The sequence below is a fragment of the Agelaius phoeniceus genome (genome assembly GCF_051311805.1).
Source record: "Agelaius phoeniceus isolate bAgePho1 chromosome W unlocalized genomic scaffold, bAgePho1.hap1 SUPER_W_unloc_2, whole genome shotgun sequence".
Lineage (NCBI taxonomy): Eukaryota > Metazoa > Chordata > Aves > Passeriformes > Icteridae > Agelaius > Agelaius phoeniceus.
In genome coordinates, this window is record NW_027509867.1 from 8,758,044 (window position 1) to 8,774,564 (window position 16,521).

General features: G+C 52.3%; 1 pseudogene; it reads right to left on the reverse strand.

Annotated features, from left to right (window-relative positions):
- Positions 1 to 618: 618 nt before the first annotated feature.
- Positions 619 to 16,521, reverse strand: part of LOC143692710 (uncharacterized) — a 75,963-nt pseudogene continuing 60,060 nt past the window's right edge.

Sequence of the window (16,521 nt, forward strand, 5' to 3'; positions counted from 1 at the left end):
CCCAAGGCTGCTGCCATGGCCACCAGGGCTGCCACCAGCTGGGATGCTCGGTTTCCATGGGCCGGGCTTCAGGAATGGGATTCCCCAATTTCCTGCTCCTGCTAAAACTGCGCTGCCCTCGCTGCCCCCCTGCCTCCCATGGAAAGCACAAAAGGCAAAGATCCCGGGCTGAGAGAAGAACAATTTATTGGGAACAGCAATGAGATAAGGAAACAAATAGGAGCAGAAACGATATTGATAACACAAGGGATAAATATAACTGTTTACAGGGAAAATAAAAACACAGATCACTGGTTCTGCCTGGCCACAATTTCCCCTGCCTGGAAAGGACACCCTTCTCCTCAGGGAGAGAGAAAGAGAGAGACTCCCTTCCTTGCCCCTGGCAATTACCTGAGGTGGGAGTGAATGTAATGACAGGGCCATGGCCACACCCTCATGTTCTTCCATCCCACATCATGTCATTGGCAGGGGCAGGAAAAGGGACAGGTGTCTTCCCAGCATGGATCATGGGGAACATGGATCACCAGGGGTCTTCCCAATGTGGCTTCTCCCATGGGGGATGAAACTGGAGTGGTGCATGAAGCTGTTCCTGCAATCGAGGCATTTGCAGGGCTTCCCTTACTGGTGCCTCCGTTGGTGTTTTGTCAAATGAGAGCTTCTGGTGAAGCTCTTCCCACACTGGGGACACTCGTAGGGCCTCTACCCAGTGTGGATGCGCCGGTGGGTGACGAGGGTGGAGTTGTGCTTGAAGCCCTTCCCACAGTCGGGGCAGAGGAAGGGGCTCTCATCTGAGTGAATTCGCTCATGCAGGTGGAGACTGGAGCTGGTCTGAAACCTCTTCTGACACTGGGGACACTCGTAGGGCCTCTCCCCAGTGTGGATGCGCTGGTGCCTGATGAGGGCAGAGCTGCAGCTGAAGCCCTTCCCACACTCCCCACACTCGTAGGGCCATTCCCCAGTGTGGATCATCTGGTGGCTGATCAGGGTGCTGCTCGGCCTGAAGCTCTTCCCACACTCCAAGCACTTGTGGGGCTTCTCCCCATCATGAAGCTGCCCATGGACCACCAGCTCTGAGCTGTGGCTGAAGCTCTGTCCACCTTCCTGGCCCATTGTGGGTCTTTCCTCCTCAGAGCACACTGGGCTGGGTTTGCAGCCCCTCCTTCTGTGGGATCGCTGGGGATTTTCCTCCACGTTGGAATTCTGCACCGTGGAGCCATTTATAATGGCCTCTTCCACGTGGTTTGGCTGTGGGGATTTGGCCTCCCTGGTCTCCATCCTCAGCTTCTTCCCTGGGGGAGGAAGGACAAGGAGGGGATGGAATTTGCCTCCGTGCCAGAGGGAAGGGGAAGGAGATCCCCCCAGTGCATCCCCGGCAGGACGGGGTTGGCAGCAGGGTTGTCCTGCAGCTGGGGGCTGTGCTGGGCTGGGAGATGGAGCAGGAGAGAGGGGCAAAGGGGCACTGACTTCCTCCTCACCTGCCTGGGGCTCCTGGGGCACCTTCTTCTTCCTCACAGCCTCCTCCTCCATCCAGCAAAAGTTTGGGAATGGGAAATCCTGTTTTGGGGACCAAACAAAGGGTGCGCACATTGTCTTTTGGACTGGTTTCAAGCCAAACCTGGGGGAGAGTCTAAACCAGAATTACAATTTCATAAGAAAATGAAGATCAAGGCAATGGTACAGAAACACTGCCTTAAACTGACAGAGTCAGGATATAACCTGACACCCTGTTGGTCAGGGTGGTGGCTGCAGTCCCATTAAATGGTGGCTGCAGTCCTGTTGGAGGGATGAGCATGATTCTGTCCAAACAGTGATCCTGTAAAAGGGTCTGGTCTTCCTCTGGAGGTCCAGGGGTGGTTCTGGAGCTCTTGTCCTCTGGGAATCCAGTAGGCAAGCTGCTCCTGGTGTTGCAAGGCTCAGCTTATATGCAGGTAGGAATGCTTGGATCCTCCCCCTGGGCGGAGCATCCCACAATGGGAGGATGGAATTTGATCAGTCCTGCAGTGACACTCAATGGCCCATTCCCAGAAGATATCTCCCCTGGAGGGCGTTATCAGGGCTGAGTCATGGAAGAGATCAAGAACACTGCCCCGCCTGTTTATAGCAGTTGATGAAGATGGGGATTGAAAACATGGATTTGGTTCCATCTTACATTGCAGCCTGAAACAGTGGGGGAATCCCTGCTCAGGGGGTGAACACCACCCCCCTTACCCAAACTGGCTCAGGTGTAAAACCCCCACCCTGGGAAGGCCACACACACAGGGGACAATGTCACACTTGCCCTCCCCCAGGGGAGGTCTCTGTCCCTGTCACTCCCTTGCTGTGCCCCCTTTTCTCTTTCTTTCCATCTCTCTCTACCTCACATTTACCGTTCAATAAAATCCACCTTGGATTTGGTCTTGTTAGCACCTGAATTGAGGCAGAGGCATCTCTCTGGAAATTTTCTTATCCAGATTGCGAGACTATTTTTGCACAGTGAGTTTAGGCCACTCTTCTCTGACCCCAGGTGCCTTTGACAACAGCATGGTTCCCTCTGAGGAGGTTGTGGTTTTTTCTGGAGGAACTCTTGGAAACTTGGACACAGTCCCTCCTTCCTCCTGTGGAACTTATGGGAGAAATGATGAAGAAAATGGCTGTTGTTTGTGGCCAGCGAAAAAGAAAATATTTTGTTGTCCTTCCTTGAAAAGTTCGTTAAAATCACTGGAGGAAAGGGAGCAAATGATACCAGTGTGACTGATAATGTTCATTTACTCAGGGCTGTGGAACACAAGGCTGCTGCAAATCCTACAAGAAGCCCAGCTCAGGTAGCTCAATTCCCAAATAACTCCAGCCAGGGGTGTCCGGGAGGATTTTTTTGGAGCGTATTCGGAGCCGGCAGATCCCGGACTCGAGCCCCGGGTATCTCCGGGCTCCCTAAGAGGAGCTTTTTCGGGGGCAGAGGAGCCGCGATCGCCCCTCAGGAGGGTCCCGGGGGTCCACGTGGGGATGGCCCGGTACCGACGGGGCGGGACATTGGTTTTGGGGATCCCCGTGAGAGCCGGGGCTGTGGAACGGGGGACCCCCGGGGCGGGGAGAGGGGAAGGGGCGATACCGGAGCTGGGGCACCCCCGGCAGCCCGGAGATGAGGCGGGGACGGGACCCCCTGACCCTGACAGGGGCGCGTCCTTCGGTGACTTCATGATGCTCGTGCCCCATCGGTCCATTTAGCCCAGAAATGAGTTCTGCACCTTTAAGGCTGGTTCTGAGAGCCAAGGGGAGGAGGAAGAAGCTGCAGTTTGTTTTCAGGCACTGCACTCACTCCTCCACATTCTGGCTCCTGGATGGACAGAGGACAGGACTGAGCTCTCCTTTGCTTTTAGTTAGTTTTTAGCTCTCTGAGGCAGAGAAGTTCCCTGGACTGTGGTTTTTCTTTTTCTTTGGAGCTGTTTAAGCCTGCTCTGGACTGAACACGCAGAACACCACTGGCAGCTCCCACCTGTGGCCCACCTGGCCAGGCCTGGGCCACTGGAAGTGGCATTTCCAGCGCTGGAGGGACTGATAAGAGACTGATAAGACACCAAGTGAGCCGAGGTAGAGCCCAAGGAAGGACTATTTTGGAGCAGCTGGAGGTTTATTACCTAATATTGTTCAATTTTTGTGCTGGTGAATGCTTTGCCTGTTAATTAAAGCGGTTTTTTCCAGTTTTCTCCAAGGAAATATTTTCCTGAACTGGCTGAGAGTGGGGCTGCTGAATCTGCATTCTAGAGGAAACTCCTTTTGGAGGTTTTCAACCAAATTTGCCCTAAACCAGGACAGGGTGGTGGGAAGAGGGGGGAACCCCAAGTGGCTGGATTGAGGGGAGCCTGGAGAGGGAGACCCTGGGACCCCAAAACCCCCCAGCATCCCCAAGCAGGACCCTGTAGACGGGGGGATCCCCAGGACCCATGGGATCCCCAACAGCCCAGAGACAGGGGACCACCAGAACCCCAGAGGGATGAGACTGGAAATGGGGCACTCCTGGTGGCTTTTTTTTATTCACTCTTGGTTTTTGGAGGTTTTTATGGACATCAGGTGACTTCTAGAGATGGACTTGGGCAAGAGGAATCCCCAACCCAAGGCATTCACACCTTGTTTTTCCCCAATCCAGGATTTTCCCCAAACCTTCCAACAGTGACATCCCCTCCTGTCCTGCTCCGGGTGAGCTCAGACCCAAACCTGACCATGATCCTGGTCTCAATCTCACTCTACACTCACAGTTCTGTATTTATTCTCATCCCAGTCCCAGACTCATCTAGCCCCAGACCCAATCCCAACCCCAGCCCTAAAGCCAATCCCATGTCTAGCCTTAACCCCAATCCCAGCTCTAATCCAAATCTCAGCCCCAACTCTAAACCCAGCCCCAATTCCAGCCCTTTCCTAAATCCTCAGCCCCAAACCAAATCCCAGGCTCAGCCCTTCTGGGGCTTTGGGGGTGTCTCTGTCCCTGTGACCCCGATGATGTTTGGGTGGGGTCCCAGCAGGGCTGAGAGGGACAGAGACCCCCCCCGGCCTCCCCAGGGGTGAGAAGGTGGCAGAGCCCCCCCAGCCCCGAGCAGCCTCAGCGGTGAGAGGGACACAGAGCCCCTGGTGCCCAGCCCTGCACAGGCATTGCCTGAGGCCAGAGGGATGGAGACCCCCCGAGCATCCCCCAGGGCCAGGGGACAGAGAGCCCCGAGCATCCCCTGGGCTGAGAGGGACAGAGACTGCCCCGAGCACCCCCTGGCACAGGGGAGAGAGGGAGGGAGACCCCCCAGGCATTCCCTGGGTGAGAATGATGGAGACCCCTGGGGAATGGCCTGGGGTGACAGGGACAGGGACACCCTCTGGGGAATGGCCTGGGATGAGAGGGACAGGGACAACCCCCCCAAGCCCCTCTCAAGCATCCCCCAGGGTGAAGGCACAGAGACCCTTCAAGCATGCCCTGGACACTGCAGAAAATAAACTTGGCAGAAATCAAACTAAACTCTGCATAAAATACTTTGAAGAATATTTGATTTTCCCACAACTGACTTGTGATGAAAGCACAAACAAATCCCAAATATGAATAAACTGACAATCTAAGCAGTGATGTGGCAATTCCAAGTTTCATCAGTTCCTGCACTCCTCCAGCTCAGCTGCTGGCAGGTTCCAACAAAAGAAAAGTGCAAATTTGGCCCCATACAGATATTATTAAAAGGAAGGGAAAGCTCTGTGTAGCTGTCACAAAAGTGACAGGTATGAAGAGAAAAATTATTCTCAGATTTGACAAAGCCCCCAAGCCTGTGAATTTGGGATTTAATTGGGAAATTAGCTACTTGAGCTGGGCTTCCTGTGGGACTTTTTAGCAGCCTTGTGTTCCTCACCATGGGGTGAATGAACCTTGTCAGAGTCGCTGTAACATTTGCTCCCTTTCCTCCAGTGTTTTTAACAAACTTTTCAAGCAAGGACAACAAAATATTTTCTTTACACCCTGGACCCACAACAGCCATTTTCCTCATCAGTTCTCCCATAGGTTGCTCAGAGGAATCTGCGTCCAAGTTTCCAAGAGTTCCTCCAGAGAGAACCACAACCTCCTCAGAGGAGGGAACCATGCTGTTGTCAAAGGGCCTTGGGGTAAGAGAACAGTGCCTAAACCAACTCTGTCAAAATGATGTCACAATCTGGTTAAGAAAATCGTAAGAGAGATGCCTCTGCCCCAATTAAGGTGCTAATGAGACCAAATCCAAAGCAGGTTTTATTGAACAGTAAATGTGAGGTAGAGAGAGAGATGGAAAGAAAGAGAAAAAAGGGGAGAGCAAGGCAGTGACAGGGACAGAGACCTCCCCTGGGGCAGGGCAAGTGTGACATTGTCCCCTGTGTGTGTGGCCTTCCCGGGGTGGGGGTTTTACACCTGAGCCAGTTTGGGTAAGGGGGGTGGTGTTCACCCCCTGAGCAGGGATTCCCCCACTGTTTCAGGCTGCAGTGTAAGATGGAACCAAATGCATGTTTTCAATGCCCATCCCCATCAACTGCTATAAGCAGGTGGGGCAGTGTTCTTGATCTCTTCCATGACTCAGCCCTGATAACGCCCTCCAGGGGAGATATCTTCTGGGAATGGGCCACTGAGTGTCACTACAGGACTGATAAAATTCCATCATCCCATTGTGGGATGCTCCGCCCAGGGGGAGGATCCAAGCATTCCTGCCTGGATATAAGCTGAGCCTTGCAACACCAGGAGCAGCTTGCCTACTGGATTCCCAGAGGACAAGAGCTCCAGAACCACCCCTGGACCTCCAGAGGAAGACCAGACCCTTCTACAGGATCACTGTTTGGACAGAATCACGTTCATCCCTCCAACAGGACTGCAGCCACCATTTAATGGGACTGCAGCCACCAGCCTGACCAGCAGGGTGTCAGGTTATATCCTGACTCTGTCAGTTTAGGGCAGTGTTTCTGTATGATTGCCTTGATCTTCATTTTCTTATTAAATTGTAATTCTGGATAAGACTCTCCCCCAAGTTTCCCTTTAATCCTCTATAAAAGACAAGGCGTGCACTCTTTGTTTGGTCTCCGAGAGAGGATTTCCCAATCCCAAACCTTGACTCAATGGAGGAGGAGGCTGTGAGGAAGAGGAAGGAGCCCTGGGATACCCAGGCAGGTGAGGAGGCAGTCAGTGCCCCTTTGCCCCTCTCTCCTGCTCCATCTCCCAGCCCAGCACAGCCCCCGGCTCCAGGACAACCCTGCTGCCAACCCCGTCCTGCTGGGGATGCACTGGGGGGATCTCCTTCCCCTTCCCTCTGGCACGGAGGCAAATCCCATCCTCTCCTTGTCCTTCCTCCCCCAGGGAAGAAGCTGAGGATGGAGACCATGGAGGACAAATCCCTACAGCAGAACATCATGGAAGAGGCCATTTTGAGTGGCTTCACAGTGCAGAATTCCAACGTGGAGGACAAGTCCCAGAGATCCCACAGAAGGAGGGGCTCCAAACCCAGCCCAGGGTGCTGTGAGGAGGAAAGACCCACAATGGGCCAGGAAGGTGGACAGAGCTTCAGCCAGAGCTCAGAGCTGGTGGCCCATGGGCAGCTTCATGATGAGAAAAAGCCCCACAAGTGCTTGGAGTGTGGGAAGAGCTTCAGCAAGAGTAACCACCTGATCAGCCACCAGATGATCCACACTGGGGAATGGCCCTATGAGTGTGGGGAGTGTGGGAAGGGCTTCAGCTGCAGCTCCACCCTCATCATCCACCAACGCATCCACACTGGGGAGAGGCCCTACGAGTGTCCCCAGTGTGGGAAGAGCTTCACCAGCAGCTCTCACTTGACAAGACACCAACGGAGCCACCAGTAAATGAAGCCCTGCAAATGCCTCGATTGCAGGAACAGCTTCATGCACCACTCCAGCATCATCCCCCATGGGAGAACACACATTGGAAAGAGCCCTGGTGATCCATGTTCCCTGTGATCCATGCTGGGAAGTCACCTGTTTCTTTTCCTGCCCCTGCCAATGACCTGATGTGGGATGGAAGAACATGAGGGTCTGTCCATGGCCCTGTCATTACAGTCACTCCCACCTCAGGTCATTGCCAGGGGCAGGAAAGGGTCTCTCTCTCTCTCTCTCTCTCCCTGAGGAAAAGGGTGTCCTTTCCAGACAGGGAAAATTGTGGCTGGGAAGAGACAGTCAGTTGTGTTGTAGTTGTCCCTGTCAAAGTTTTATTTATCCCTTCTGTTATCAATATTGTTTCTGTCCCCTTTGTTCCTTATCTCGTTGCTGTTCCCAATAAATTGTTCTTATCCCAGCCCGGGATCTTTGCCTTTTGTGCTTTCCATGGGAGGCAGGAGGGCAGCGAGGGCAGCGCGGTTTTAGCGGGAGCAGGAAATTGGGGAATCCCATTCCTGTAGCCCGGCCCGTGGAAACTGAGCATCCCAGCTGATGGCAGCCCTGGTGGCCATGGCAGCAGCCTTGGGAGCGGGTCCCTGGCTGGGGCTGTGGGAACCTCTTCCCTCTGGTGCCCAGGGACAGGAGTGGAGGGAGCGGCTGCAGCTGAGTCGGGGCAGGCTCAGGTTGGATGTCAGGAAAAGGTTTTTGGCCAGAGGCTGCTGGGGCCCTGGCCAGGCTCCCCAGGGAAGGGTCCCAGCTCCAGGGCTCTCTGAGCTGCAGCAGCATTTGGCCAGTGCTGCCAGGCCCAGGCTGGCATTGTTGGGGTGTCCTGTGCAGGGCCAGCAGTTGGACTGGAGGATCCTGATGGGTCCCTCCCAGCTCAGCCAATTCTGTGCTTCTGGGATCCCATCAGCCTGGGGATGGGGCTGCCAATGGTTGCCATGGCAACGGGCTCTGGCTGCAGGCCTGAGCTGGTGTCCATGGCAACCACCCCTGGCATGGGGTCTCCATGGAGCTGCCAAGGGACTGAGCATAGCAACAGGGGGCTGGGGATGGTTGCCATGGAAACTGACCATAGCAACAGGGGCCTGGTGATGGTTGCTATGGAAACTGACCATAGCAACAGGGAGTTGGTGATGGTTGCCTGCTAAGGATCAGATTTATCACAGGCCTAAGAGGGGACTTTCCCTCATGGGGACTTTCCAAGAGTCTCCAGGCTGTTCCAGAGCTGGAATGTCACAGGCAGGGACAGGGGCTCCATGGAGACCTCCCAGGGCTTTCTGGGGATGGTAAAGAGCCCTGTGGTCAGAGGCAGTCACAGCCATTCCATGGTGACATCCCAGGGCACCTTGGGCTGCAAAGGCACCCATCTGTCACAGGCACTCACGGGGGCTCCACGGTGACATCCCAGGAGTTCCCAGGCTGCCAAAGAGCCGGGATGGCCCAGACACTCACAGGGGTTCCTGTCATGGGCACAGTGGGAGCTTCAGGCAGCGTTTATTAGAGAAGCTCCTGTTGGGTCACGAGGTATAGAAAGGAGCCCCAGTTACCCCCCATAGATCCCCAAATGTCACCATTGAGTCAGAGATGACACAGACTCAGATCAGAAGGCTAAGGGCTGAAAGCCACCTGTTTTTTCAATCCTCTTCTTTTAGGCCTTGGTTTGCTACAGGTGGACCTTACTGGTCCTTTAATCAACACATTTCACATGATTGGCCAATTAAGACAACACCCTTCAGTAAACAACTTTACGGAAAAAAGCCAACTTATTACAAACATTGTCAGGGCACCAGTTATTGATGTTTGTTTTATTTAGGGCCTTTCTGGAGGCTCCCTGAATGGAGGAAACCCTCCTATAGCAGTTCTGTGCCAGGTAAAAGGAGATGCATGGGACTTTTTCAGTCTTCAGCTTCTTGTTTATTGTTATCTTATATAAAGTTTTGCATGCTGTGCACAGCAGGCTCAGCCTGCTGGAGAAAGACCGCAAAATGGCTCTGAAAGGTACAGTTTCAAGGTCTTTGAAAGTTGTCTCATCCAATTAACTTTTAAAACCTACATTATTTCTACTTATCTACCAATAACTCATCCCTTGACTGTCCACATGACCTCTGCACTGTGCTTTCCTTGACCAATGACCCTGTGCCACCAACACTGCAGAAAATGGAGTAGATGAAGAAGAAGACAAGGACTGCACCCAAATTCCTCCGACTTGCTTCTTATCTGCACCATACTAAAAATCCTAAAACCTAAATTTCTCACCCAAGTGACATGCTGTACTACCCTCTAATCTATTTCACACTTTGGTAAATTCTAATCTGTCTCAAAGTCCTGAAAGTCCTCTCCATTGGCGAAGGTTAAAGGCAGTGTTTCTCTGGGGGTCAGGACTCCTCAGAGAAGACAGAGAAATATTCCCTGTGCCCTGGATTCCCACACATTTAACGTAAAATCCTTTAACCCTTAACATGTGAAATTACCCAAAAATGTTCCATGTAAGTAGAATTAGAAGGAGAAGAAATAGAGAACAACAGAAAGACAGAAGATCCAGAGAAAGACACGCACATGGGTACCAACTGCTGGGGTTCCAGCATCACCAACAGAGGAACCCCAGCAGAAGGCAGGATCCAGACCCTGGGCTGGCCTCGTGCTCCGGCTTTTAACCCCCTGGGCCTTCATGGCCCCGCCCCTGGAGTGGGACTGCCAGTTGCTTGTCCAATCAGAGCCAGGGTAGCACCAGCTGCTGCTGTGTGATTGATTGATTGACAGCTGGGCCAATCAGAGCTGGGTTAGCACCGCCCCTGCTGTGTGATTGACAGCTCTGCCAGGCCTGGGCTGGGGGTGGGGCTCTGTCCCACCACAAACCAAGGCCTGACCCAGCCCTGGCCCCACACGGGCATTCCGAGCATCCCAAGGTGTCTCGGGACATGGATCTCATCCAGCCTCTGACAGCGACCACGGTGACACTACAGAACCTCATGGAGCCATGGCTCAGTTGTGACAATGGAGATCCAAGGAAACTATGGTGAGACTGTGCAATCCAGGAATCATGGAATCAAGGAGACCATTGTGCAAATCATGGCCCCTATGGAAGCAAGGATCAATGATAAACTGTGGTTTGATTGTGATTGATTTAAAATAGAAACAAGGAGCCATTGTTTCACAGCGGGGCTGCGTGGGGCCAATGGACCCTTGTGACTCTGTTGGGGCTCATGAAACCAAGAAGCCATTGTGACATTGCCAGACCTCATGGAATCAAGGAGACCATTGTGACAGTGTTAGGACCCATGAAATCCATGGAACAGGTCTGCCTGGTTTGGCCTCCTGGGGGCTGTCTGACAGGTCCCACTGAATTTGACATGTCAGGGGCCACTTCCCATCTGACCGTGAAGCACTGGTGCTCTTTTCTTTTATTCCTATGGGAAAGAACTGTCTTTCTTGTCTAGGCACCCATGGCCAAAATTGGGATTCTGTGTAAAATTCCCTATATCCAAGGGTTATTCCCAGAAAGAATCTGCCCATACAGTCAAGTCTGGCCAACCTTGGCCTCTGGTGTCTGCCTCTCATCTGCCCCTGCACCACTGGGGCTCACTTGTTTCCTTCCTATGGAGACCATTGTGACACTGCGGGGCATTGTGGAACCAATGGGCCATGGTGACACTGCAGGCCCTTGTGGAACCGATTACACTGTAGGAACTTGTGGAACCAAGGGGAACATTGTGACCCTGCAGGGTACCATGGATCCAAGGGGCCACTGTGACACTGTGGGGCCTCATGGAACCAAGGACATCTTTGTGGCTCTGTTGGGCCGCATGGTCCCAAGGGGCCAGTGTGAAGCAGCAGGGCTTTGTGGAACCAAGAGGCCATTGCTGCATTTCAGGGTCTCATGGAGCCAAAGGGCTGTTGTGATCCTGCAGGGCACCGTGGATCCATGGAGAGCATTGTGGCATTGTAAGGCCCCATGGAATAATGGAGACCCTTGTGACACTGTGGGGCCTCATGGAAGGAAGGGGCCATTGTGACGCTATGGGAAGTTGTGGAAACAAGGGGATCATTGTTGCACTACTGGACCCAGTGGAACCAAGGGGCCATTGGACACAGCGAGGCTTCATGGAACCCAAAGACCATTAGGACACAGTGAGGCCTTGTGGAACAAGGGAGACCATTAAGATCCTTAAGGACTTGTGTAATCAAGGGGCCATTATGACACCTGAGGGCATCATGGAAGCAAGGAGCCATTGTGACACTGCAGGGCCCTGTGGAACCAAGGGAGCATGAAATAGGTGTGGCTGCCTTGGCCTCCCAGGGGTCACCTGGCAGGCCTTGGGTGACCTTGGAATGTGGAAGGCCACTCCCATCTGCCCCTGAAACACTGGGGGCTCTGGGCTCTTCTTTTTATGGAAAAGAACTGTCCATTTTTTCCAGGCATCCATGGCCAAATTTAGGATTCCACCTCCAAATTTCTGTGTATCCAAGGTTTACTGCAGGACAAAAGCTGCAAAGACAGACAGGTCTGTCTTGTCTTTAACTCCTGAGTGCCAGAACTCACCTGTTTTCCAAACACTGGAAAGGGCTCTCTGCTTTTCTTTGTATGGAAAAATCATCCTTCTCCAGGCACAAATGTCTGATATTAGGATTCCACATTCATAATTTTGAATATCCAAGGGCTGCTCCAAGCAAACCTGCCAGGACAGACAGGTCAGGCTTGCCTTGGCCTCTGGTGGTTGCTGTTCATCAGCTCCTGAAACACGAGGGCTCTGTGGTTTCCTTCCTGTGGAGACCAATGTGACACTTGGGAGCCTTGTGAAATGAAGGGGCCATTGTGACACTGCAGAGCACCATGGATCCAAGGGACCATTGTGACACTGTGGGGCCTCGTGGAACCCAGGACATCCCTGTGGCTCTATTGGGCTGCATGGTCCCAAGGGGCCAGAGCAAAGCAGCAGTGTGGCAGTTAGCCCAGCTGTAACTCAGAGTCAGACAGATTTTACCCCAAAAGAATTGGGCGTGAGTTTCAAGCCCTGGGAATCATTTGTTTAAATTAAGGTGAGCTTGAAAGTTCTCCCATTAGCCTTTAGTGTTGCTATGCTAAGTTGTCCAAGTTCTCCTCCCCTATTGGTTACTTGTTTCCCCTATAGGGTTATTGTTCTAGAGTGTTCTACCCCCAGGTGTACATGTTGTTGCTTCCCCTTTGTCTCGGGTCTTTGGATCCTGCTCCTCATACTGTGCTCGCCTTCTCCATGTTTATTGTTTTTCACCCTGTTATTAAAGTTCCTTTTAAACAACTCCATTGATCCTTCTCCTTTTCATTTTTGCCATCCTCGCCCTGAAGTCAAAGAACCAGAGAGGTTTGTCACAGCCACCCTCATTGTTACCTTTGGCGCCCGAACAGGGACCAGGACACTCAGGGCTCCCTGTGTCAGTCACGTCAGCTGGGGTTAGCTGATGGATAGGCCAGGGCTCCCTGGGATTTTGGATTGTGCCAGGTCCAGTGGATTCATCGCTGCTTCAAGGGACCTTGCCCAGGATTGGCAGGGACCAGAACGGTTTCACCTGTGTAGGATTACAGATGGGTTTGGGGAAATGCAAGACATTTATTGCCCATTTTGCCACTGTGTTTGTACAATAAGCACCCATGTCCCATAATTGATTTGGGGTGTTCTGATGGCTCTTCCCCATGAGGCAGAGAAAGAGAAAAATGGGCAGCCAGATGTCCAAAGTAGAAAGAAGCATATATGGATGCTTTAAGTAATTCTCACTGATCATGACCAAATATTTTCAAAGAAGAAATTAAAATCAATTATGAGGTGGATCATTAAAAATTTTCCAGAGGCCTTTCCTGATGAAATCCATACCACAGAATTTTGGGACTCATGAGAGTTAACTGTACAACTTTCAATCAAAAGGGACCCCATTTCAGCCCCCATGCTCCCCATCTACCACACCACCCTTCACCAGAAAGCAGTGGGTTGAAAACTCAATCCGTTGGTCACTCCTAACCTGGGACCTCCCCTCAAACCTGCCTTTCTCAGACCTTCCACGATGGTCCAAGATGGCAATGGCCACGCTGTCTTGGAGCAACATGCCCTGGAGACTCAAGATGGAAGGAGCCTGAATGTGGCTCAGGAGCCCGACCATCCTCCCTCCATCTTGGCTCCTCCACTTCCTGCTACACAACCTTCTCTTCCGCCCTGAACGAACCTCCAGACTCCACCCCCACAACTGCGGGTCACGCCCCCACTGTCAATCATTCCACCTCCACCCTGAGCCATGCTCCAGAAGACCAGCCTGGAAGTCTGCCATCCTAAATCAAGGCCCTTTCTCCCCAACACCTGACAAAATGGCAGCGCCCTTTGCCTCACCCTCTGGCAACAATATAACCCCATGGTCAACAATACTAAGCCCAACTGTCACACTATTTCTAATCTGAATGTTTTTGCTCCAAGTTATTCTTCCTCCCCAGAAGACAGTTTGGATTCCCCAGAGCCACCTCGCCCCTCAATCCCAGAATATCCCTGTGAAAGGAAGAAGACCTGCAAATAGTCTCGAAATTACTTATTGCCCCCGTATGTTATGAAAGAATGAGGCAGAATCCCAGGTATCAACCATTGGTTTACGGGGAAAACAAGGATCTGTGTAGGGCAGCTAAAGATCATAGGAAGGACTTACCTTGTTTTAATGGCCTAATGAGGGCCATGTTTACAGCACATGTCTTAACCCCCTATGATTTAAAATATATTATGACCATGTTGTTGTCACCTACAGAATACACCCTGTGGGAAGGGGGATGGAAGTGTTTACTAAATCAATTAATAGCAGACTATGCTAATAATGAGGCAACGGCGGAATTGACAATCAACCATCCAGCTGGAGAAGGACAACACAGCCTACCAGATGATCAAGCAGCAGGTATCCCCAGAGAAGTATTGGATGATATCAAAGAGATGGCTTTGAAAACTTTAATCCAGGTGTCAGATGGTAGCACCCCCAATTTGGACTACCTTGGGTGGCTGCAGCTAAAGCTTTAGGACAATCAGACCATCCTGGGTGCCTGTTGAGTAAGCAAACCAATGCTGCCTCCCTCACATTGAGTGGCTGCTCTCAGACACAGAGACCATCAGACACGCCACCTTGCAGAACAGTGATAGAGTTTTTACTCTGGGCACATGGGCTGTGTAGACTCTGAGGGCATGTGCTGCATGAACCTCTCAAGCCACAGCGAGTCAATCCACAAGAGCATTCAGGTACTGAAGGAAGGGTTCAAGAAGCTTCAAGTGGAAAACAAAGACTGGTTCAATGAACTCTTCCAATCCAAGGGACTAAAGGGTTGGATGATGTCGAGCTGAAACAGAACTTATAATTCTCTTATTGGTTGTTGTTGTATTGTTAATTGTCCCATGTTTGTTTGGATGCTTTTAGAAAGTCTTACAAAATACTTTCAGTTCCATCTTTGTGTTAAAACAGAAAGGGGGAAGATACCCAACACTGGCTCCTCATGGACTCCTTGGAGGAGAGAACTGGAGGCCAGGATGGCCCAAAAACCTCCCAGAGACTCAGTGTGGGAAGGAAAATCCTTTAAAGTACCTAAAAGTATTCTTAAATCCATAAAGTACCTGAAAAACCTTGAGTATCTCAAGGCATTAATGAGCCCCACTGAGTGTCAGTACAAAGCTCTCCAGGGATTCGTTAAAGCAGATAATTGGGGCCATGATTGCACAAACCTCTCACAGAGTCTGTATCAAAAGGGCAACACAAAGTACCTTAAAATAACTGGAGTACCCTGAAGCATTAATGATCCCCACTGAGTGTTGTTACTGACAAAGCCTCTCCAGGGACTAATTACAGCAGATAATTGGAGGCCATTATTGCACAAACCTCTCAGAGATTCCAAGGCAAAAGCCAAAGCCAAAGTCCTTTGAAAAACCTGCAGTCCCTGCAGGGAGCATGAAGGAGCCCCCAGGGCCATTGCTGAGCAAGGCTCCCCAGGGACTCCTTGCAGCAGATCCTTGAGGCCACTGGGATGTGGGCTAGGGGGGGATGCTGAGGGCAGCACAAGGGGCTGACAGTGCCCAGCCTGGCTGGGGCTGGGCCAGGAGGCCCCAGGGCCTCAGGACAAGGTGTCTCCTCCCAGCCCTTGCTGGCACAGACCCTGCTGTGCCCCAGGGCACCAAGACTTGGCTTCTCTTTGTCCCCACCTGTCATCACTGCCTGCAGTTCTCTGCTCTGCCTGGGGCCTGGGGACACTTGCTCAGTCGTGTCCCTCACTGGGACCCATTAAAAGTCCAAGAAAGTTTGGAGTTGGATTCTGCCTTGGAGTTCTGGAGAGGTTTCTTCAGCTCCCTCTCAGGGACTGATGCTCAGGGCCTGAGCACAAAGGCCCAGAGGCTGATTAAAGTCCTTGTGCTGTGTCTGTGCTGCTGAGCTGGGCTGGGCTCCTGGCCCAGAGGCAGCTCCTGGTCACCAAGAACAGCTTCAAAAGCACATTTCTGTGGATGAGCAGCTCTTGTGCCAGCCCAGCAGGGCTGGGGCACTGCCTGCAGCCAGCCCGGGCACAGCACAGAGGAACAGAGAGCTTCAATCAGTCAAGGCCGGGAAGGGGCTGAGAAGTGCCTGGGGCACAATCACTGCCAGCCCTTGGCACAGGAACCTCTGGCTGCAGGACAATGCAGCTGCAGCTCCTGGAGCCATCTCCTCAAGCTGGAACATGCCAATGCCTGCAGAGCCTGTGAGTACATTCTCTGCTTGTCTCTTGTGCAGAGCAGCCAGGGGTGCCCAGGGCTGTCCTGCAGAGCAGGGTCCTGCAGCCCAGGGCGCTGTGCTGGGGCAGGGACTCTGCTGCCTGCCAGGGACAGCTCTCAGCCAGCCCTGGCAGCTGCTGCCAGCACTGGGGGACAAGATCTGGCTGGGAGGAGACAGCTGGTGAGGCTTGGAAGTGTTCTCCTTGTGTGGGGAGGATGCTGCATTGTTCAGGACTGCTCCCAGCATGGCATTTAACTGCAGAACATTTTCAAGTAGATTAAACAGGGAGCATAGCAAGGCAGGGGCTGCATGAAAGGGGAAATCCTGTTTTCTTAATCTACTGCTCTGGGTTGCCTGCTGGATGGGATATTGCACATAGATATTCATCTCTCAGATCATGTTGAGAAAAATAAAAATATTTTCTCTCAGATGTTAGTA